This window comes from Rhinatrema bivittatum, chromosome 6 (genome assembly GCF_901001135.1).
Source record: "Rhinatrema bivittatum chromosome 6, aRhiBiv1.1, whole genome shotgun sequence".
NCBI classification, from domain to species: domain Eukaryota; kingdom Metazoa; phylum Chordata; class Amphibia; order Gymnophiona; family Rhinatrematidae; genus Rhinatrema; species Rhinatrema bivittatum.
The window spans coordinates 191,432,841-191,456,382 of record NC_042620.1 but is presented as its reverse complement, the minus strand read 5'-3'; the positions used below and the strand labels follow the sequence as shown (position 1 = coordinate 191,456,382).

Below are 23,542 nucleotides of genomic sequence, written 5' to 3'. Positions count from 1 at the left end.
CTGAATACACTCCCCAAACCGTAATCCACTCTCTCATCGCCTCCCACTTACACTACTGGAACTTGTTCCTCACAGGCCTCCCAGTGAGCCATCTCTCTCCACTGCAGTCTATCCAAAATTCAGCTGTGCGACTTAATATCTTCTGCCAGTCACTGCACCCATGTAACCCCTCCTCTCAAGTCACTGCATTGCCTCCCTGTCCATTTCTGCATACATTTCAAGCTAAGCTTACTCGCCTGCAGCTCCTCACTATCTCTCCTCTCTTCTCTCTATCGCTCTCTCTACACCACTACTCATGAATTCTGTTCATTGGGCAAGTCCCTCTTATCTGTGCCTTTCTCCTCCACTGCCAACTCCTGACTCAGAGCTTTATTCCACCTTGCTATACCATAGGCTTGGAATAAACTTCTGAGTTGGCGCATCTTGGTTCCTTCTCTGGCCTTGTTCAAATCCAGTCTGAATACCCACTTTTATGAGGCTGCTTTTAAATCTTAACCCCCGACTCCTCCACTCACGGCCTTATTGGTTTTAATCCATGTCCTTAAAAAACAAAAATTCCCCAAGGCCCTTTTGCCTTGTGTGTTTGTCCTGATAAGCTGTCCGGGGAGGAGGCTGCCTCTTAATGTGCATTTGTACAGCTCTGCTTACAAATAGCGCTATAGAAGGGCTGAGTTCTACTATTCTGCTCTTTCCCGCCTCTTGCTCTCAGTTTCACACCCAAGTCACAAGCTCACGCCCTCCTGCACCTGCAGGGTTGACCTCCTTCCATCCCACGTTCCTCCGCCCACACTAGTCACGTGCAAACTACCCCTCCTCTTCCAACACAGCTCCCTCCCACCATTTCTCTTGCCACGAAGTCAGCAATGTACCTATCAGAACTCATCTAACCACACCTATTTGGGGGGGGGGGGGGGGGGGTAGGAAACAACAATCTATCTTAAAATTGTGTGATAAAAACTGAATCACGTACGGAAAAAGCATCCCAACCCACTTCCACGCTCCCAGGCCTCCAGGGACTCTCTTTCCATGCAGAGAAAACTCTAATTTTGCAGCAAGCGGGGGCACCGCTGCTTTAATTTCCTTGCTTCGTGGTCACTTTGGGTCAGCAAAGCCTCACACTTAGTAGCAGATAATTAAAGGAAAGGGGAAAATTAATTACCGAAGTAAGAAAGTTAAATGCTGGAATAAAATCAGAAGGCAGCTCCTTAAAGAAAGAGTTGGGGGGGGGGGGGGGGGGATGGGGATAGAAGAAGGGGACATAGAGAGAGAGAGAGAGAGAGAGAGAGGAACAGAAACAGTAGAAGAAATGAGAGGCAGGAGATAAAAGAAATGATGATACATTACAAAGTAATCACTTTAAAATGATTTTCCTAGTACCTTTCACCCAAACAAGACCCTAAAAGTATAGGGTTTCATATTCATCTGGTATCTGGATAAATATAACCAGCTAACTTGGCCGGGATATTCAGCAGCGCAGCTGCTCCACTGAATATACCTGGCTATCTAATAACCAGAATCATTTATCTGACTAACGTCAGACCTGCTCAATAGCAGCTCTAACTTATCCAGCTAACTTAGAGCCAGATTCAGGCTTTCCTCTCATTCTGTGTCTATGGGAAAAAGCCTTAGTGAATCAGGTACTTAGCCAGATAAAGCTGAATACTGGCACTTATCAAGCTAATTGGGAGATGCATCAAGCCTCAGTAGTGCTCTAATGTGCGTTAAACAGCATATATCGCAAGCTAGAGCACTATCACGATGATATCACGATATATGCAATACTTTGCATGTCCCCCACCCTTCTGTTCTCCCCTATTACAATGTGATTTATATGCATGAATAATGCAAACACATGCAAATAAGGTCATTAATAGGCAATCCAATGCAAATATTTTATCATGGCCAACCGAAAAGCTGGTCAGTCTCGATAAAACACCACCACCTTTTTGAAAAGCGGTAAATGTGAGCCGGGAGCCCCAGGACCTCCTGCATCACACAAAGTGTCAGCCAACAAGAAAGAAAAAATGATGCGGCTCGATAAAAGGGGTGACCCCTGTCTCAACCCGGGCCCGCCTCCCAAAATAAAAAATTAGACTAATGTTGCCAAATGGCGACAGCCCCAGTCCCCCTCCCCCCCAGGTCACAATTCCAATAGTGGGGTTCCGGCTTTCCCCCTTCCCCCCCAACAAATGGTAAGATAAATCGGACCCCCCCCCCAGGGCCCTCAACCAATCCCCCCTTCCACCCTAAATGGAAAGGTAAATCAAAGCCCCCCAAACTCCCCGCTTCCACCCCGAATGGCATAACAAATATCAAGGCGGCCCTCCCCCAACGGTCCAAAATGTAAAAGTCATCCATGATCCAACCCCCCCCCTCCTGCACCCCTCGAATCCTGAAAATTAGTAGAGGGGCCCACGTGGGGGCCAACGCGCCACTTGTCAAAATGGTGCCAGCCATGCCAGGTGTGAAGGTGTTGCCCTGGCCTCTTTACTAATTTTCAAGGTTTGGGGGTATGGGGGGGGGGGGGGTTGGAGGGTCAAGAGGTGGGTGGGCCTGGACCCCTCCTTTATATTTGGGACCTTGGGGGAGGGGGAGGGATGCCACCTTGATATTTGTTATACCATTTGGGGTGGGTGGGGGAGAGAGGGGGGCCAGGGGTTCCCCCATTTACCTTAACATTTGGGGGAGAAGAGGAGAGGGATTGGGGGCCAGAGCCCCATTATTGGAATTGTGACCTTTGGGGGTGGAGGTGGGCTGAATCCGTTGCCACACAACAACATTGGTCTAATTTTTTTTACTTTGGGGGAGTCGGGGTCACCACTTGAGATGGCCCCGGGGTTGAGAGGGGGTTCAGCCCTGACCCCCGCTTAACCTCCCCTTTTTGCCATTCGATTTTTTTTTTCCTGGCAGCCCTTTAAGTCCCACAGAACAATGAGGTTTTTTCAGGGGAAGGTCCCCACTATCACAGAGACAGCGCCCCCCCAACGATAAAACTTTGCATCTTAGTGCATCCAGAGGTCGATTAGCCGGGTAAGCAGCTCTGTCCTGTCCCGCCCTCACTTAACCAGCTGTATTGCCGGATAAATAGTTATACTTGGCTGAGTGATGACTGCTGAACACAGCCAGATATTGCAACAGTGCCATTTAGCCGGATAAGGCTGAACTTATTTGTCTATGTGGAACTGAATATTAACCTCATAATGTGGATGTAACCACTTCCAGGACAGAGTGTATTTCTGCTGCTTGAACTTTATGGATGAGTGTGTGTATATATATATATATTTTATTTTTTTTTTCTAAACTGAATCTCTTTAGTTACAATAGGATTTTTGCTGATAGGTACTAATTAGCTGCTTAGCTGTCCCAGTTACTTGTTTGCTATATTTGCAGGTTACCCTCTGTCCATTAAAAGAATTGCTGCCAAGCATATAAGGAAAAGATGGCTGAAGGCAGGAGCACATTTACAAATACAAACTCATTCCTTGCTGCTGCATATTCCACCTGGAACCTTTGCTGATAAATTGAATTAATAATATTTCTTTCCCTTCCTCCTCTGTGTGTCTCTCTCTTTTCCTCTCTCCTATATCTAGCCTCGCTACTGAAGGCTCAATTTTGGAGTGTTTACCCATAGTTCTCAGTACTTCAAGGCTCTTGTGGACTCCAAAGACAAAAAAATATATATTCTCTCACTCCTTGTGAGGAATCAATTACTTCCTCTGACACTTCATTACCAGCCTTCACATCTCCTGATGCTAAGAGCGCAGAGACAGGGAAGCAAGGGTGCGACACATTTTAGAGTGGACATCAGAAGAAACCCCCAGCTGCCACAAATCACAGAAGGATGTCTAATTCTTTGAACAATGTGCCTGGAAACAGAGGCAGCGCTGGAGAGATGAAAGTAATGGAAACTGCAAAAACTTTATAAGTCCAGCCGAAGACTCCTGCTAGCTACAGCAATTGCTGGAAATTAATGGACCGTCTCTTTCCCTCCTTCTTGCTGTCTCTCTCATAGAACGGTGGCCAACGCTAAGAAAAGCATATTACCCTCCAAACAATAAAGCTGGGAAAAAAACTCCTCCAAACTATTCTCCAAAGCTGTCTGGATCCACTTAGCTAACGTCTTCACTGAGAAGACTGCTGTGAGGGAGTATAAAGAAAACGCCCTCAGACTACCTTAGAGGACTGGGCACAGCTGTCTCGCCCAGTCCTCCTTAAAATCCAGACCCACAGGGAATTCTGGGTGAAAGGAGGAGCCCCTCACCAGAGTTTAAGAACTCAGGGCCTGGAAGGGTTAGGTAGGTAGGCCCCGGGGAGTAGGCAGAGACCTACTACATTTATGGACTGTGTGTTATCTGAAAAGGTAAGCTGCATGGTTTGCTTAATTTTGGTTTTCTCACTGTAAATAAGCTGTACCTAAGAAACAGCCAGATCTGCCTTCTTATTGCCACTGGCTGTTTTCCTAAGCCTCAGGTAACCATGTTACCACAATTACCAACATCAGGTCAGTTGGATACCCTCAATAATACAAACCGCTTCCCCTCACATTCTCTCTACTTTCCACCCCCTCCTTGAGGATGACAGATACCCTTATTGCCAACACCAGAGAAACTACTTGTCTTATGAAGACCCTTGCTCATCTTGGAAGCATTTGGCCTGCTCAACCATCCTGAAGCCATTATCAATACATCTTTGGTGGAGGGCTATCTACCAGCTGTTCTCAAAAAAAGTTCTAATCAGCTCAGTCCAGATCCAGCTGCCCTAAGCAAAATCTATCCATTATCCAACCTCTCATTCCTAAGCAAACTTGTTGAAAAAGTAGTCCTACTCCAGCTGACTGAGTTCCTATAAGCCACAAATGCCCTAGATCTATGTCCATCAGGCACTGAAATGGTACTAATAGGCCTAACGGATGAACTACAATTTCAGAGCTTTAGCCAGACCATGTGGCACCTATGGCCAAGTGAAAAAGTGTGGCGAAATCCTGAGCACAACATACAACAGCACAAGCTGGGACACTGTTAAATGGAGGGGGCTTTGAGTTTCATTTTCACCAGCAGTTTCCTCCCGCTCCTTTGGGCTTCCGGTTCAATCGGAACCAGTGCAGAGATCCTGGTGCCAGGAGCCTTCATTCACAACTCCTAGGGATCTTTTTTTCCCCTCTCAACTTTTACTCCAGTCACTTTTAGTCCAGTCCTGGGCTGGGGGCCATGCACAAGAGCTCTGTTGAGAACCCTGCAATCATGGGACCCCCAACCCAACTACTAGGTGTCACCCCCCCCATCCCCAGTCATACCCTTCCCACACACAATTAAAGATTATTCCGATTTTACATGAAAAAGGACATTCTGGGCAAGAAGGCCACCCACTGAGAAGTTACACCAGCAAGCTTTCCTTGGCGTTTCCTCAATAATTTGTTTTCCTGCTAGCTGAAAATGCCTCACACAAAATGTAAGGGAAAATATGTCTAGCTCTTCCCTATAGGGTCCAATTGAGCAGAAGATCGAGGAGTACTTTGGTGCGTCCCCAGCCTTGGCTCTCAATGTGATGGCCACTGCTGAGAAGGACTAAGAGCGGAAGCCCTCTCTGCAGGCTGACGAGATCTCCCTTAGTCCGGGAGCGCCGGTGACACCTTCTCCTCCGGGGACTGGACTTTTGGAGCCAGTGGTGAACCTGGAGTTTCCCCGAGGGAGCCTGCCAGAGCAGGGAGTACAGCGAGAGGTTGAGGAGAGACTTGCTTTTTCACCTGCAATGTCAGATGGGGCACAGGCAGTGGGGAAGGCTCCCACTGTAGGGGACCTTGAAACGATCTCCTCCACGCCTGTTGATTCGAGCTTACCTCTCTCTCTCTGGGGCTCGGCATGGGATCTCCTTGGGCCGATGGAGACGAAATAAATGCCCAGGTTGGTAAATTCAAAATAACTAAACCTGCTATTATCACCCTAAATGTGCTGTGGAATGCATTAGTCAACATGGAAACATCTATCTCAACACTAACAAATGTGGTTTTAGAGACTAACAACACTCTCAAGCTGAATTTAACTATATTGGCTAATCAGGAGGGTAAGATTTCAAATCTAGACTCTCGATTAAATGTGGTGGAAAAAATTCAGCAGCATTTAACTCAGACTGATGTATTATACTCTAAAAAGTTTGAGAATATTAAGAATGCTTTATGATCTCTAAATTTGAGGGTACTCAATTTTCCTATCATTAAACAGCTGGCTCCAGTTGAACTGTTCTAGAATTATGTTTCCCAGATCTTAAAAATTCCAGATACTTGCATGCCTGTAATTACGAAGGCTTATTTCATGCCTCAAGTTCAGTCTGAAGAAATCCTGGTGAAAATCCTCCTTCTGCAACGATGTTGGATTTGACTGATTTCCTTCAAAACTCCCTGTTACACCCTCATCGGCCGCCCAGGCCCGAAGACGCGGCCTACTGCGGCGCTCTCCCTGAGAGGGAGATGCCGCCAATGGGCCGCAGCTGGCCCCGCCTCCTAGGTGCTCGTGCGCGCTGGGGCTCAACATTTAAAGGGGCCAGCGCGGGAATCCGAGGACAGCCCTCCTGATGACATCAGACGCTGCCGGGTCATTTAAACCCAGCAGCTACAGCTGTACCTCACCTTGCAACGAGGTTCACTCAGTCCCCTGAGTTGCTAGTTGCTGCATTTGGATCATCTCTTCTGTCTTTTGGCTCCTGACCTGGCTTCGTCTCCTGACTACGTCTTCGGCTTCCGCCCCTGGTTTTGGTTTGGACTTCTGGCTTCTGACCCGGTTCCGTCCCACGACTCTGTTTCCAGCTTCCGCCCTTGGCTCTGGCTTCGGACCTCTGACTTCTGGCTTCTGACCTGGCTTCGTTCTTGGACTCCGACTTCAGCTTCTTCCACCACTTCAGGTATCTGGTACTTGCTGGCCCAGAGGATTTTCCTAAATCCCAGCGGCTCGGGCTCTCACGGGCTCCTCCCAGGGGAGCCGCAGGCTTCCGAGGGTGAAGATTCTTCCAGCCTCCTGGGCCCTGCCATCCTCATCGCCCATCTCTTCGGCCACTGCCTGGATCCTTGGTCGCATAGGGTCCCGCCTAAGTCCAAGAGATCCGGGTTCCTACGGGCTCCTCCTGGGGGGACCTCGGACTTCCAGTGGTGAAGTCTTCTCTGGAGTCTCTTCAGCATCGCCTCCCAGCTGTGACGCTTCCTGTGGGTTCCCACAGTATAACATCTGCAGTCTCAGCTGGCCCAAGGGTCCACGAACATAACACTCCCAAGAGGTTGAAATTACACATTGAGGGACGCTATTAGTATCATTTGCTTTTTCTTCAGATAGAGATAATGTTCTATGTTTTTTTTTCCAGTCTCGCTCTTCATTATTTTATGGTCAAAAGATTTGGGTTTACCCTGATCTTACTAAGACTACTCAGTCTCGTCGGAAAACATTTCTCTCATTACGCTCCGAGGTACAATCTAAGGGGGGTATTTCATGTTACGTTACCCTTGTAAATGTCTGGTAAGGTATAATAATGCTATGTTTTTTTCAAACCGGATCAACTTAGGGCGCTTTTGGATGCTCCATCGCAAGTAGACCCTGCATATATATATTGTAACTGGGGGGTTTTCTGAGTGTTTTCTTATTACCTTACTTATATACCGCTCGATTTCCTATTGCTTCCCCACTTTTTCTTGAAATATTTGTGGTTGCATATCTATTTCTAGGATAATTTGTAAGATTTTTTTCCTTTTGTCTTTTTTGTACACCTCAATTTCTAATACAAGGTGCTTCTTGTAATTATTTGTGAAATTGCATAAAAATTAAATTAAATTAAAAAAAGGACATTGTGAGGTAAAAATATCACTTACAACAATGTTATATTATAATCACATGTATTTTGCTGTGGCACTAACTAGAAAATCCTGCAAAACAAGTAAAAGAAAAAAAGGCACTTGGAACCAATATGGTATTAGGCCTCTGGTAACGCATGTTAGGTGTAGGCTTGGCATTCAGAAAGCCACAAATAAACTGAATTACAATTACAATACAGTAAGCCTCCCACACCAAAACAGCACTAACTGCTAGCATTTAGTCCTACCTATGAAAAGGCTACACTGCAAATATTACACCAGGCCCTAAACATCAATTCACCTCCTATTAGGAAAACAGAACAAACCAGGCTGTTATAGATCCCCACACAGAAACTATAAGCTAGCAGAACACAGACAGATCCTCATCAAATTCCTCACAGAGTGACCATAAAGTGTAAATAGAAATTGTAAATAGAAACGTGCAGACAAAAACTGAACTGGAAACCACAACAAGCCAGACTATATGCAGTGCATCTATGGAAAAACAGAAATACCACTATATCTCAAAACATCAAACAATAAAATCAAGAAACATAAATCATAATAGTAAAGCCATACTAATAAAAATTATAAATATTTCAAAACAGCTGATAAGTAGAACATCTAAAAATTAAAAACTCATATCTCTTTCCCTTTCCAAACATTAATCAAATATTTCATATAGCTGGTACATCAAATATCGCCCAATAATTAAAACTAATAAGGATAGAAAAATGTCCCCTGCTGTCCATACTTGGGAAATTTTGATTTCCAGATGATCTGAGTGTCATGGATTTGCAGGGAGAGGGGAGGGGGTTGTAGCATACAAGGTTTCTCCATGCTTTCTCTCAAATATGCTCAATCATATGCACTCTTTCACACATACTCGATCACACACACACACACACACACACACACACACGCTTGTTTGCTCTTTCATGCTCAAATGTATGCACACACACACACACACACATACTCGATAAGTTTCTTTCACATGATAAATCATATACACACAGGCTCATACGCTCTGTCACAGGCTCAGTCATTCACACATGCTCATATGCTTTCTCATGCATGCTCAATCATACACATCACACACAGGCTCTCTCTCACAAGCTCATACCTTTCTCTCACATGCTCAGTCATATAATCTCATACCTCTCTCACATCCTCAATCATCCTCATACACTCTCATAGGCTTGCCCTCTTTCATCTAGCCTCCAGGTATTCTGAAGCTTGGGAAGGGAAGCTAGATGAGAGAGAGAGAGAGCCTATGGGTGTGAGTGTGTATGACTGAGGCATTGCGTGGACCACATTGCTGCTACTCATTGCTGCTCCTTTAGGCCCTGCTGGCCGCACTACTTTTCACTGCCGAGTGGGAAAAAGGAGGAGGAAAACACCAATGCTTTTTGCAGCCCTTGGGCCGCACTGCTCTGCACTACCAGGGTGGGAGGGCAGGAGAAGGAGAAAGAGGTGTCAGGAGTGTGGGCCGTGCTACTCTTCATTGCCCCGGCAGGAGAAGGGAAGAGCAGATCAATTGCTTTCAAGGCTCTGTGGGCCTCACTGTTCTTTACTGCCAGGGCAGGGGGGAGGGAGGAGGAGGTTGGAGGCCAATAGTTTTCACCCAACGGCACCCCTAGTGAATGGTGCTTATGGTCGAGGCTACATTGGCTATAGGCTAACTACAGCTCTGCTTGACTTCTCAGCAGTGTTTGACGCTGTAGACCATGACATACTAATCTCCCACCTGACGTTCCTGGACTAGTAACCTGGTTCCAATCCTGCCTCCATAACCATACCTTGAAACTGCTCCATTGCACCTTACCCCTGTGGAGTCCCATAAGGATCCTTACTATTGCCCACTCTCTTCAGCATCTGCATGCCCCCCCCACCAAGTAAATTCATTAGAGCTTATTGAATCACTCACTACTCTTATGAGGACGACATTCAACTTGTAGTCCCACTTGGTTCAGATCCTAACAAATCAATCAACAACCTAAATAACTGCTTAGGCAACATCTCTACTTGGCTACGGCAAAACAAACTAAAACTAAACCCACAAAAATCTGAAACACTGTGGGTTGGGAAAAAAAAACCCCTCTCACCTAAACTCAAAGGTAACCTTTGCTGGTTTGATTCTTCCCTACAGCTATCAAGTCCAGAGCCTAAGCTTCTGACTTGATTCTAAACTCACTGCTGAAGCCCGAGTCCTACCGTAGCAGTGGCCAAATCAGCTTTCTTCCACCTACACCAATTATAACATATCTGCCTTCTCTCCTTGAGGCCTCTGCCTTGGCAATAGGCCTGCATAATCTCCCGTCTAGACTACTGCAACTCACTTTACAATGGGCTACCCAATAAACTAACCAGATAGTTGCAACTCATACAGAATGCTGCAACTGGAATGATGATGAACATGAGAATATTTGATAAAATCATAGAAATCTTGAAAACTCTCCACTGGCTTCCAGTCCTCTACTGTGCCAAATTCAAAATTCTGATTCTGGCCTACAAAGCTACCAGTGGAACTGCACTGCTATACCTCAACAGTTATCTCATCCCATACAAACCAAATGACCCACTACTCTCACTATAACAATCCCATTTAACTGTGCCACCCCTCAAGGAAATATACCTCACAGTTTAGCTAGTTGTTTAATTTAATATACCAAAATTCCTTGTTATATCAAAGCAATAAAGTAATTAGCATTTCAAGTCTAAAAGTTACAGTATTCAAATAAAAAAATCAATAGCAATATAAATAACATAATAGAAACTATCAATAACTAAAATATTAAATTGACCTGATTATAATATTGATGTCCAAACAAAAATTGAAGAATAACTAGCAATAATCAAAAAAGCAAAATAAAATAAGAACTGTCATCAATAAAAAGAGAGAATCATAATATGAATAAGAATTGTAAAAAATAACATAAGACTATTAAAAATATTATAGGATACATAATACCATTAAGGTAAGTAGATCTGATAGAATAAAACATATATACCACAAGCCCAATATCATGTTTCCAACAGTGGCCAATCCAGGTCACAAGTACCTGGCAGGACCCAAGGGGTAAATACTAGATTCCAAGCTGTTTCTCCCCAAAATAAGCAGTGGATATCTATCTGCAACTCCACCTTAATAATGGTTTATGGACCTTTCCTCCAGAACTTGTCCAAACTGTTTTTATATGCAGCTACACCACATCTTCTGGCAATGAATTCCAGAGCTTAATTAAGTGTTGAGCAAAAAAATATTCTCTTATTAGTTTTAAATGTATTATCTAGTAACTTCATTGTATGTCCCCTAGTCTTTATGCTTTTTGAAAGAGTAAACATCTGATTAACACTTACTCGTTCCATTCAACTCATTATTTTATAAACCTCCCCTCAGCCATCTCTTCTCCAATCTGGAGACTTAACCTCTTTAGTCTTTCCTCATAGGGGAATCATTCCATCCCGTTTATCATTTTGGTTGCCCTTCTCTGTACCTTTTCTAATTCTGCTATATCATTTTTGAGATGTGGTGATCAGTACTGCACACAATACTAAAGATGAGGTCACGCCATGGAGCGATACAGAGGCATTATGATATTATCTGTTTTATTCTCCATTCTTATCCTAATAATTCCTAGCATTATGTTTGCGTTCTTGGCTGCTGCTAGATTCTTTCCCTGAATGTGGACTCCTAATGTGGAACCTTGCATTGTGTAACTATAATTAGGGTTACTCTTCCCTGAGTGCATCACTTTGCAATTGTCCACATTAAATTTAATTTTCCATTTGCATGCCCAGTGTCCCAGTTTTGCAAGGTCCTCTTGCAAGTTCTCACAATCCTCCTGTGATTTAACAACTTTGAATAATTTGGGGTCATCAGCAAATTTGATCACCTCAGTTTTTCACATTTTCAGGTAATTTATAAATATATTAAAAAGCAGTGGTCCCTGAACAGATCCCTGAGGCACTCCACTATTCACCTTTCTCCAGCAGGAAAATTTAGACAGTAACTTTCAAACCAGCATGCGGGCACACATGTGCATGGGCCTGCACCCAGGGACACAGCTATTTTATAACCTGCATGCATATGGCAGCGCCACATTTTAAGTGGGCTTGTGCATGGGCACTTTCAAGATATGCTGCTCAGTGCGTGCGAGCCCAACATATTCGAGTAGCCCCTAATTAATGCGCACGCCGAGCTTTTAAAATTCACCTTTTACTATTTAGCCCTACTCTCTGTTTTCTATCTTTTAACCAGTTAGCAAACCACAATAGGACAGTGCCACCTATCCCATGACATTTTAATTTCCGAAGAAGTCTCTCATGAGGGACTTTGTCAAATACTTTCTGGAAATCCAAAAATACTTTATCCACTGACTCACCTTTATCCAAATGTTTATTTTCACCCTCAAAAAATGTTGCAGATTGATGAGGCAAGACTTTCTTTGGCTAAATCCATATTGGCTTTGTCCCATTAAACTATACTTATCTATATGTTCAGTAATTTTATTCTTTATGATGGTTTCTACCATTTTGCCCAGCACGGATGTCAGACTCATTGCTCTCAGTTTCCTGGATCACCCCTTGATCTCTTTTTTTAAAATGGGCATTACATCCTATGCAATATGAAAAATTTTGACCGTATGGAGAATGTAATTGGCTAGCATCTACATCTAAAATAAATTTCAGATTAGATATTGCAGTGAGCCAACAGGAGTCAGAAACCAGAGCCATATAATGGAATGCCTAATTGAATAACCATGTTTTTACTCCTTTTCAAAATTTTAAATAGATTCTTTCCTTAACTCTGTAAGACTAGAATTCCGTAACTAAGAGTCATGTAACTAAAAGAAGCTGAGCGCCCTCGAGTCAAATGTTTGTGGGATTTCAAGTAAATCCCATTTGAAAAGAATGGAACACTCTCTTGTAAGTTTATAAGGAATTAGCAAATCAGATAGATACCAGGGAAGGCCTTTTTGTAAACATTTAAATGTCACAGATAAGGTTTTAAATTTGATTTTCCATGCAACTGGAAGCCAGTGAAATTTAAACAAAAAAGAGCAATATGATCTGTTTTCTTTGTCCCAAACAGTAACCTTGCTGCTGTAATTTGAAGCAGTTGAATTCTTGAAGCAGCAGCAGGAGAGGATCAGCCCCGAATAATGGAAATCTCCCCCATCGCACATCAAACAAGCCCCAGACCTGCTAACTTTCAGACACCTATTAAAAACAGGGCCCTTTCGAAAGCATTCAGCCCATAAGCCACAAGGAGAGCTAAAGATGCCCACTCCTGGCCAACTCCTGAGAGCCATTTGCTCTCCTCCCTGTGCTCCCCACCCCCATCCCTGAGAAGAAGTGAAAAATACATGTGTTACTGCTGGGCTATTACAACTTTCTGCCTATACAGTTTATCCACATGGGCCTCTGTTTGGAAAAGTGTGAAACAAATAAATGATGATGATGATGATGAAGATGGAAGCAAAAGATTCCTAATTCCTTCCCCAACAGGAGAAAGTTCAGAAACTTGCTGTGACCACGCCCTGTTCACAAGGAAGAAGGAGGGTGTATTCTTTCTGACTTCTTTTAATATTTACGTTCAAAATTTGGAGCCAGAGGTGGATGGTATTTCTTGGCGCAGTAAGCTTCCTTCTTTTAGCACAATTCAAGAGATGGGGAGTCTTGAAATTGCTGTCCTCAATAACAGGCCGATACAGTAAAGTTCGCAGGAGAGCGGGCGAGGGCCCAGGCCAGTGTCCTGTGCGCGCGATACAGTAAAACAAAATATTTAAATTAGGGCCCGTGGTAAAAAGAGGCGCTAGGGACACTAGCGCGTCCCTAGCGCCTCTTTTTGGACAGGAGCGGCAGCTGTCAGCGGGTTTGACAGCAGACGCTCAATTTTGTCGGCGTCAGTTCTCGAGCCCATTGACAGCCACAGGTTCGGAAACCGGACGCCGGCAAAATTGAGCGTCCGGTTTTCAAGCCGCGAGTCGCGGGCTGATTTAAAAAAAAATTTTTTTTTAATTATTTTTAACTTTTTTTTAACTTTTGGGACCTCCGACTTAATATCGCCATGATATTAAGTCGGAGGGTGCACAGAAAAGCAGTTTTTACTGCTTTTCTGTGCACTTCCCCGGTGCCGGCAGAAATTAATGCCTACCTTTGGGAAGGCGCTAATTTCTGAAAGTAAAATGTGCGGCTTGGCTGCACATTTTACTTACTGAATCGCGCGGGAATACCTAATAGGGCCATCAACATGCATTTGCATGTTGATGGCCCTATTAGTCTCGGGGGGGGGGGGAGGGGGGTTGGGTGCGCATTTTCGACGCACTATTACCCCTTACTGAATAAGGGGTAAAGCTAGCGCGTCAAACGCGCGTCCAAATGCGGGTTAACAGTGTGCTCCACCAGAGCGCACTGTACTGTATCAGCCTGTAAATAAGTACCTCAGCTTTAGATCCAATGCTCTCAAAGCTGGTTAAAAGACATGAGGTTTAAGGGGAATATTTGACTATTTGAATTAACACCAGTTTGATGCAGGGCTATGTTCCATGTTCTTTCAAAGCCTATGGGGTGAGATCTTTGTTAAAGAGAGAATTTTTAGACTCAGCTAGTATTAACAATTTCTTCCCTGTCTCAAACTTGCCTTTTGCAACGAAGGTCATCGAAAAAAAAAAAGTTTTGTGACTCAGCTGAATGACTTCTTGGAGAAATCCAATGCCCTGCATTGGAAAACAATCCGGCTTCGGTAAACACTGCAGCACAGAAACGGCAATGATGGCCCTGAATAATGAAATTAGATTGAATCTAGATAAAAAAGCAAGACTGCTCTCATGGTGGCAATAGACAGACACGAGCGTGGCCTTCGATACAATTGATCCTGCTCTGCTTTTGCAATGTTTATGAGAGCTGGGGGTGAAAGGTGCGGCTTTGGCCTGGTTCACATTTTTTTTTTTTTTAATCTGACTGCTCTTTCCAAGTCAATCGGGGGAGGTGGGGGAGGGGGGGGGGACCATCTCTCAGAGGTTAAAGAGGATAAATGTAGAGTCCCACAAGGTTCAGCTTTATTGCCAGTTTTATTTAATTTGTTATATTTTTCCACTGGCCAAGTTGATTCAGAGTTTGGGTCACGCTGCTTTTTGAATGCAGACAATGTGCAAATATTTTAACTCTGATTGTGTGCAAGATTTAGGGAACATTAATCTATTCCTGAATAAAATATCAGAATAGCTGAGATTCATAAAAGTGAACGTGCAGAAATCAGCGGCTGTTTGGCTGAGAAAAAAAAAATGTTCTCAAAACTTAGCCTGCAGATGAATGGGGTGGACATTTCTTTAAAAGAAGTGGTGACTGTGGTGGTAGGTATTAAAATAGTAAGTTAACTATGTCTTACCAAATTTCTGCTTTTCACGCTCTGCTTTGTTTTATTTGAGATTCATCCATAGAGTGAAGCCTTTTTCGGGAAAAATGTACCTTACATTTCTAGTGTATGCATTTGTCCTGTCTCGTCTGGACTACTGTAATAGTCTATCGGCAGGAATTTCTTTGACCTCTTTATAAAGATTGCAGCTGCTGCAAAACACAGCCACCAAAGTGATTTTTGGTATGTCACAATATGACCTGGTCACCCCTTTAATGAAAGGGTTACGCTGGCTACCTGTTGGGGCCAGAATCGAAACAGGAAACAAATTATAAAACATTTATGATAATGATTAAGACATGGGCTTTTTTAAATAATGGAAGTAGGTAACATAGGTTTTTAATAGGGGCTGATCCAACTCTTGTGAATTTATGAGGTGTTTTCTTTCCGTCTTTTTCTCTTTGAAAGGCCTGACAAAAATAATGTATTGTTATGGGTTATATGTTCCAGAATTTTGTGTATTTTGTATGTTTAATACATTTTTTTTTTTGAGATGCTTATATGTATATTGTCGTGATTTTATTATTTTAAGTCAATATTTTATTATTTTAATCAGGTTATATGGTTGTATTGATTGGAAACTGTTGTGATTTGTTGAGAATGATAGTATATCAAATATTTTTAAAATGTAATTGATTTATATAGCAGATTTCTTGTGGTGGACTGGACTTCCAATGGTCTGTGTAATTTTGTATTTTGGTGCACCTTTGTCAGTATTTTTCTGTTTCATTTGTAGATATTTCTTTAGAATAACGTGGGTGCATATTTTGGACCTATGGTAACAGATGCAAAAAGGGGTTGAAATGGCACAAGTTAAGTAAGTAAATGTGAGATATACTCTCCACTTTATATAAATCTCTTTAAGATGATTAAAGTACGAATGTATATGAAAGACGCACAAATGGAGGGTTGAAGCTTTGACAGTTGGCGCAAGCGCTCACAAGTTTTAAATTTGTGCACATTCAATCCCTTTTTTTTTGTGTGTAGATATTTCTGTTTATCCATATGAGGTGTCATAAAATATCTCAAAGAAATAATGGAGCATCATTTGTTTATTGGATCAATATTATAATGGCATTATTTTTACATACAAAATTATAAAAAAGGGGCAAAAAAACCAAGCAATTCTATGGAAGAACTGTACCAATCCGTAGGCTTAAAAAAACAGCAGAACCTCAAATTAATTATATTACTGTAAATATTACTTTAAACTTACAAAGTGTAAGGCAAAACAAGAAAGAGAATAAGCAAGACAAGATTATATCATCTGTGATTCTGCTTTTTAAATACAGTGGCACCTCAGATTTTTTTTTTTTGTGATCTTTGAAGGATAAATGATTTTATTTGAATTTATGATACTATTTATACACATAAGAGGGGTTTTGTTTTTTTGCATACTAAAATATACACCAAAGCATTTAAATCTGCCATGAAACAAGAAAAAGAAAAAAACTGGGAGGACTTTGGGGGATTTAAGGAACACCAAGAGATGTTTCCGCTATATTTTAAAATTTCTTTTACATCACCATGTTACAGTGTTGACTTCAAGGCAGTAGCCACCACTTTGATGTGATCTTCCTCGGCACTATCGACCCCACTAAATACATTTTACCTCTGTGGTTTTTATTCTTGTGATTGTTTTATCCTCTGGCTGCTACAAGGCCCCCCCCTCAGTAAACTGAATTGCTTATTTATAAAGTTACCATTGAGGGTGCAGTACCTGATGCTGTGATGTGCAGACAGGGGTGATCCTAGCCAGGAGACAACTTGCAAAGGGGTAAGGAATAGTAACAAACCTGAACGAGGGAGGGAAGGAAAGGAACCTGGAAGGGGAGAAATGGAGGAAGAAGAAGAGCTACAAGGAGCAGACATGCAGTAAGAAAGGAGAGAGGGAATATTGGAAGATGAGAGGAAGGTAGTGGGGGATAGAGGAAGATGATGGAAGAAATGAGGAGAGGAGGAGGCATGGAGTTGAGAAAAAGGTAGAGGGGGAGATGGGGAAGGAATCAAACAGATGACGAAAGGAAGAGATGAAAGAGTACTGGAAGAGTAATAGGGTAGAGGGAAGCAGGGAGGCTGGAGGATCAGGAAGGTGGGATAGTGCCCCCACTTCAGCACCTGCTGGCAGATAAGGACCTCTTGACCCACCCAATGGGGCAGATTTTCAAAGGGGTACGAGCATAAGATACGCGCGTAACCCCCGAAAAGCTGCCCCTTCCACCCCCTGCGCGCGCCGAGCCTAGGTTGCATAGGCTCGGTGGCGCGCACAAACCCCAGGACTTTCCTGGGGGGCATGTCGGGGTGCGTGTATAAGTCCCGGGGCTTTCCTGGGGGGCGTGTCGGGGGGGGCTCGTCATCGGGGGTGTTCTGGGGGCGTGGCCGCGGCCTCTAGACCAGCCCCCGGACCGGAACATGGCGCGCCGGCAGCCGGCCCGCGCGTGCAAGTTAGGCAGGCGTAACTTTTGAAATAAAGGTAGGGGGGGAATTAGTTAGGGCCGGGGGGCACTGGAAAGAAAGTTCCCTTGGAGGCCACTCCGATTTAGGACGATTTAGGAGCGGCGTTGGAGGGAACGGAGGCAGGCTGCGCGGCTCGGCGCGCGCAGCCTGCCAATTTTGCGCAGCCTTGTGCACGCCAACGCCAGATTTTAAAAGATATGCACGGCTATGCGCGTATGTATTAAAATCCGGTGTACTCTTGTTTGCGCCGGGTGCGCGAACAAAAGTATGCGCTCATGTACTTTTTAAAAATCTGCCCCAATCTACGCAGTTGGCTCCACCTTCTGAAATCTATCATTGCCCTCTGTTTCTGTCTATTGGTTTAAAGGGCTAAGTGCAGCTCAGTGTACTCAGTGCACTGCAGTAGGGGTGTTCATTTGTTTCTTTCATTTGGTAAGTGCATAATGATTTTTTTAGGCTGAGGGTGCTCAGGTTGTAAATAAACTTTTTTTTTTTTTAAGGATATTAATGAAACCATGAAACCTATTTGCAATTCAGTTGATGACCGGATAAGGCAATATCACATCATGGAAAACAGATTTGGCCAGTATCCACTAAAACACAACAGCATAAAATAAATAAATAAATAAAGCGGAATGAAAAAACAAACATCAGAACGGTTTTTGACTGTACATCCCCCCTACACTACAAGCCAGCTGTTCAGAATGAATGTAGGCTTTTAGGGACTGTCTTGCATGCTCACTGACAGACAGCCTGGTACAGTGGTGCAGGACTTAACCTCTGAGGGGGTCAAAACTGAAGCACAGAGAGGACTCTGTAACATGATATGTGAATTATAAAATAAAGGAAGTAGTGAGAGGACGGGAATTGGGGAGTTTTGTGGAAGAGATGGGGCATTTACAATGCTGTATGTTCCTCAAGTGCATCTGTATGATTAGTAAGCTGAGAAGAAAGAATCTGGGGAAATGTAAGTTAGCCATCAGCTGAGACAACAGAATGTATGACAGCTTAGAAAATAATCATGTCTTGCAGGACAGATGGCAACATGGAGGAAGGTCTCTGAATTTGTCCCTTAAGAGATAACGTATTTTAGCTGCCGTGTTAGTCCACTTTTATTTCTGTGCAAGAGACAAAGTGACAGCCATGGAAATGCAAAAATGTTTTACCTTTTGTGAATTATTTCTCAAGAATTTGCTGGTTTTTGCCTTCTTTGAAAAATCTTTTGTCATGGGATTTAATAATGAAAGACTGCACAAAAAGTGACACAATCTTGTGGAATCTCTGGGCTGCTTCAAAAATGGTTTTCATAAGTCACATTCTCATTTTTTGAGGCTGAGACTCAACGGGAGAGTCAGAATCAGTACTCTAAGCAGTTGTGGCTGGACTAGCAACCAGCAGCAGACTCCTTAAGAACATTCCCCACAGGTGTCTCATTAGTCAGACCTTTTAGGATAATACACCAGTTGTTTTTACCAGAGGTAGGTACTGGGATGCTTGTCCTGATATACCTTAAACCACCAGAGGGAGCTTATAAGTAACTTTTTCTAGTTGCAGTTCATTAGAACAACACAGAAAGACTGGGGCAACATGTCCAGGGTCAGAATAAGAACAAAATACAGCACATACAATTAGGTGCAATTATTAACACAGGCCCTATTCACGGAAAACATGACTGGGCTGCTAGGGTATTCAACAGGGTTAAGAAAACAGAATCTCAGCTGCCGCTTAAGAGGATGGAGTCATTTCTAAACTTTTTTTTTCTAAGAAGTATTCATTTTAGTGAGTTGTGCTGTAATGCTCCTACACATACAAAGATTAAGGGAATGCTCCACCTGCACAAGTTAATTTGGGCCTTGTGAGGTTATTTATAACTCAAGTGGTTTTTCCAAATTATATATTTGCTGTTCTATGGGGAAAAAAGAATTCTTTTGCAAAAATCAAAAGGCCAAAATAATTATTTAGAGCTTCCTGTGCAATTTTTTTTTTTTTTTTGCTGAACATTGAATCAGGCAGAAGGTGGGTTTTTTTTTTTTTTTAGGGGCTGAGACATGGGGCCATCCCACGGTCCCTGCTCTGTCTACATAGTTTTTGAAATCAAAACACCTGGTGGCCAGGCTGCTTCTGAAGCAACAAAAGTGATTCAGTTTTCCTTGGGAAAATAAGAAAAGAAACCTCAAAAGAAAAGAAAAACACTGTGGAAAGTGGAGGCCTGGCTGGAAAAACGAGGCTAATTGGCTGTGAGTCAGGTAATATTGAATTTATGGGGGCTGAATTGTTTAATAGAGGTTGGAGTGGAGTGTAAAAGAGAAAAAAAACAAGGGCAAATGTTGAGGGATGAGGCCCAGTACTGGGCGACTTCGTGTTGATGTGTAGACTAGGATCGATCTTTCACCTCTGAGGAAAATGCTTCAATTCTATAACCCCATGCCCTACAGGAAAGCAGGGCAAACGACAGGATGTAGCCTGTGCACTGGCACGTGTCACAGAGGCAACATTTAAAAAGAAAAGAGCATGCTCCTTGCTCCCAAACTTAACAGCTGCGCATGCAGATGTGGTCCCTGTTTTTACAGAGCCTTCTGAGCCGCTGGCATTTTCACACCTCTTCCTCCTGCAATTGGTTGCAATTCTTAGCACATTAAACACCTGACAGAGCAGCTCAAATCATCTCCTCTGTATGAAACTCCAGCTAACGCAGCAGATCTAGGGCAATAATTCCTGCAAACAAGCAGTTGGAGATTAGAGGCATTGACTATTTTAATAACACTCATTATCGCCATCATCATCATCATCACTTGTGTTTGTTGCAGACGGACAGATTAGCCGAGCACCATGCAGATAAAATCGATGGAAGGAGGAGCCACTTCTGAGGAGGGATGAGGCAAAGAAAAGGAAAAAAAAAAAAAAAGGTGAAATCTGGACAGCACAGAGAAGTATCAACAGCTTTGCTCCTAAGATTAAAGTCAGATGAATCTATTCCCGGAGTCTCAAAATATGACGGCGTTATCATTTAGAAGCAGGGCTCGCCCTTGCTCAGTCAGGGGAGCCGGAAGGGCGAGGCGGAGCAGCCGCACCCCACGTGTCACAGAGCGCTGGCCGTGCAGCCCAGTGGAACGCCGGAGGCGTAGAGCGGGAAGGGGGAAGCTCCGCCCCCCGAGCCGAGAGGGCGGGACCGGAGGGAGCAGGTAATCCGAGCCGGCGAGGAACATGTGTCTAGCAACTACCCCAGCGAGGACACGCAACGAGTGCGCCATTTGTTGCTCTTGGATGGAGATTACAGTAATTGTTTCTCTGATGCTGAAAATTAAAACAAGAAACCCTTTCATTTTTACAGTAAGCCGTTTTGTGAAACGTGTAATCGCTTTTCGGGAAAACATCTGGCTCGAGTTTGGGTGTGCAGGCTGTAGATAAACATGTTTTTTTTTTTTCAAGGCTATTTATGAAATCCATTTGTAATGCAGTTGCTGACTGGATGAAGCAATATCGCGTCACTAAAAACACATTTTCCCTTTATAAAGCAAACAACAGTCAACATATATGGAAACAGAGAAAAGGACGGCAGAAAAGGACCAAGTGGTCCATCCAGTCTGCCCAGCAAGGTTATGGTAGCATCTGCTGCGCCATACAAGTCACCCCTTTACTTAGTTACCCAAACATGGAGTCATCAAACGCCATTTTCACTTGTGGCACAGGATGGTTCATGCAGCAAATACAGAGTGGCACTTTTGTTTTGTAGTAGAAAAATATTGGTCTCTGTGGAAGGAAATAACGACTTCTGGGACCAATATAATCTGTCAGTCACTATTGCCTCCCTCATGGGAAATATTTTTCCATCACAAACCCAATTAAGCTGTTCATATATGCCATAAATACAGTATTTGTGCTATGTATGTGTGTGTAGATTTTATCTCTCTCTCTCTCTATATATATATATAGAAAGAGAGAAGGAGAGATATATATAATCTAAACACACGCACACACAATAAACCTACATAACATTTTTGATAAATATTAGCCAGGAAATATTTGAATTGTTTCCCTTTTTACCCACCCCATCACCTGCTCACTACCTCCGATCCATTTCTCCAGAGTCAGAAAATGACATGGTGCAGGAATGAGGTTATTTCGTCGGCTAATGATACAGCATCGCTTGAACCTACTAATTATTCTTTACTAGTTGGCAACTGTTCTTTCTTAAAGTGTCCCTCTGGTGTTTAAAAGTCACTCTGAAAAATGAGACCCAGGGGTTGCCAGTGTGTGTGTGTGTGTCTGCTCTGTGGCTTCCAGCTCGAGTCTAATCAGCATGTGAAGTACCAGAACTTTTCAGTGCCTTGGCTACGGCATAGTGAAAGAGCTGTGGGTTTTTTCTTCTCCTTGCATCATGGAACAGGCAGCTGCTGCTGGCTGCCTGATGATGTCATGAAAGGAAAGAACCTAGGCTGGGTTTCATAAGCCATTTCTACCGAGAGAGCGCCCAGAAGCAGTTTCAACCAATAGGCTGGGGAGGCGCAATCTTAAAGATGAGAAGCAGCAGCTCACAGGCAAGCTAAAGGTTTCATTAAAAAAGAAGAGGAAAAGAGAAAACAGTCCACCGTGTGTATTTTAACACCATGGCTGTCCCTCTCTACATCATATATTTACAGAAAGTGGATTCTCCACAGGTTGCAATATATCTTTACTGGACTAATGTAAGAATTACCCAGAGATGATAATGCACACAAGGTTTCCACACAACACAGGTATACTACTTCTGCAAAGCCCAAGTGTAGCACGCTAGGACCAGTAAAAAAAACAGGCCAACGCAGAAAGGTGCGTTCAGACGAATGCATGGTTTTACATTTCAACACACATTTTCTGCACGCAGGACTTACTGCTGATGCAGCAAAGAGTTTTGCGAGCAGAAGATTGTGCACTGAAAACTGAGTACAGTTTAGCAACCTCGCATGGAAATCCAATGCAAATGTGGGCATTAACGGAGAGGTGCGCTGGCCATAACCCAGGTTTTGTTAACACTGGTCATGGGTGGAGTAAAGTTTCCAGTGTTGCTGTGCAGGCACAGAAAACCAGGGACAGGTGAGAAGAAAATAAGTTTTTCCTGTTGGCCAGATTGCCAGATAAATCTGTACTTATCCGGCTAAGTGGCGGCGGCTACCTGTGATTAGATAGCCGGATAACTCCAGGCTATTCAGCTATCAGGCCAACAGGAAAAACGTCTTTTCTTTTTTGCCTCTGACAAACACACATTTTGCAGTCAACATGCTTTTTTCTTTTTTTAAACTTCTGATGCATTGGCATACCATTAGCTTACTGTATCGGGAGTTACAATTTTTTTTTAACTTGCGTTGAAACCGTGAACTGAACCCCAGCACTCAGTTTCTTATTATGCTTTGTTCGCTTTAAACCACCATTTTACAGTTTACAGCCACCCTTCTGCAGCCCGTGAGACATAAATCTGCTGCGCTAGGACTGAGCATCCGGAAGGGGCAGGGCGAAAGGGAGGGTGGCGAAAGGAAGGCCCAGGGAAGAGAGGCAGGAGAGAGGGAAGGATGAGAAAGGGGAAAGAGACCTAAGGGGGGGAAGGATAAAAAAAAGAGGGATGGAGAAGAGACAGCGTAAGGGAGGGGAGAAGGAAAAACACAGGGATAAGGGAGGGAAAAGAGTGGGAAGGAGGGGAGGGACAGAGAGCAGGGAGAGGAGTGAAATGAAGAGGGGCGGGGGGGGGGGGTTGAGAAAGGACAGCAAAGAAGAGTCAAGAAAGAGATTTCTGAAGGTGCTGAAAATGTGCAGAATGTAGGAGACGGGATACGTAACAGACAGCAAGCGAGAGTGAAAAAGAG

General features: G+C 43.5%; 1 protein-coding gene across 2 annotated transcripts in view; it reads right to left on the bottom strand.

The window, feature by feature from the left end:
- Positions 1-23,542, bottom strand: part of NRP2 (neuropilin 2) — a 277,836-nt gene that overhangs the window by 214,893 nt on the left and 39,401 nt on the right. The window lies entirely within an intron of this gene.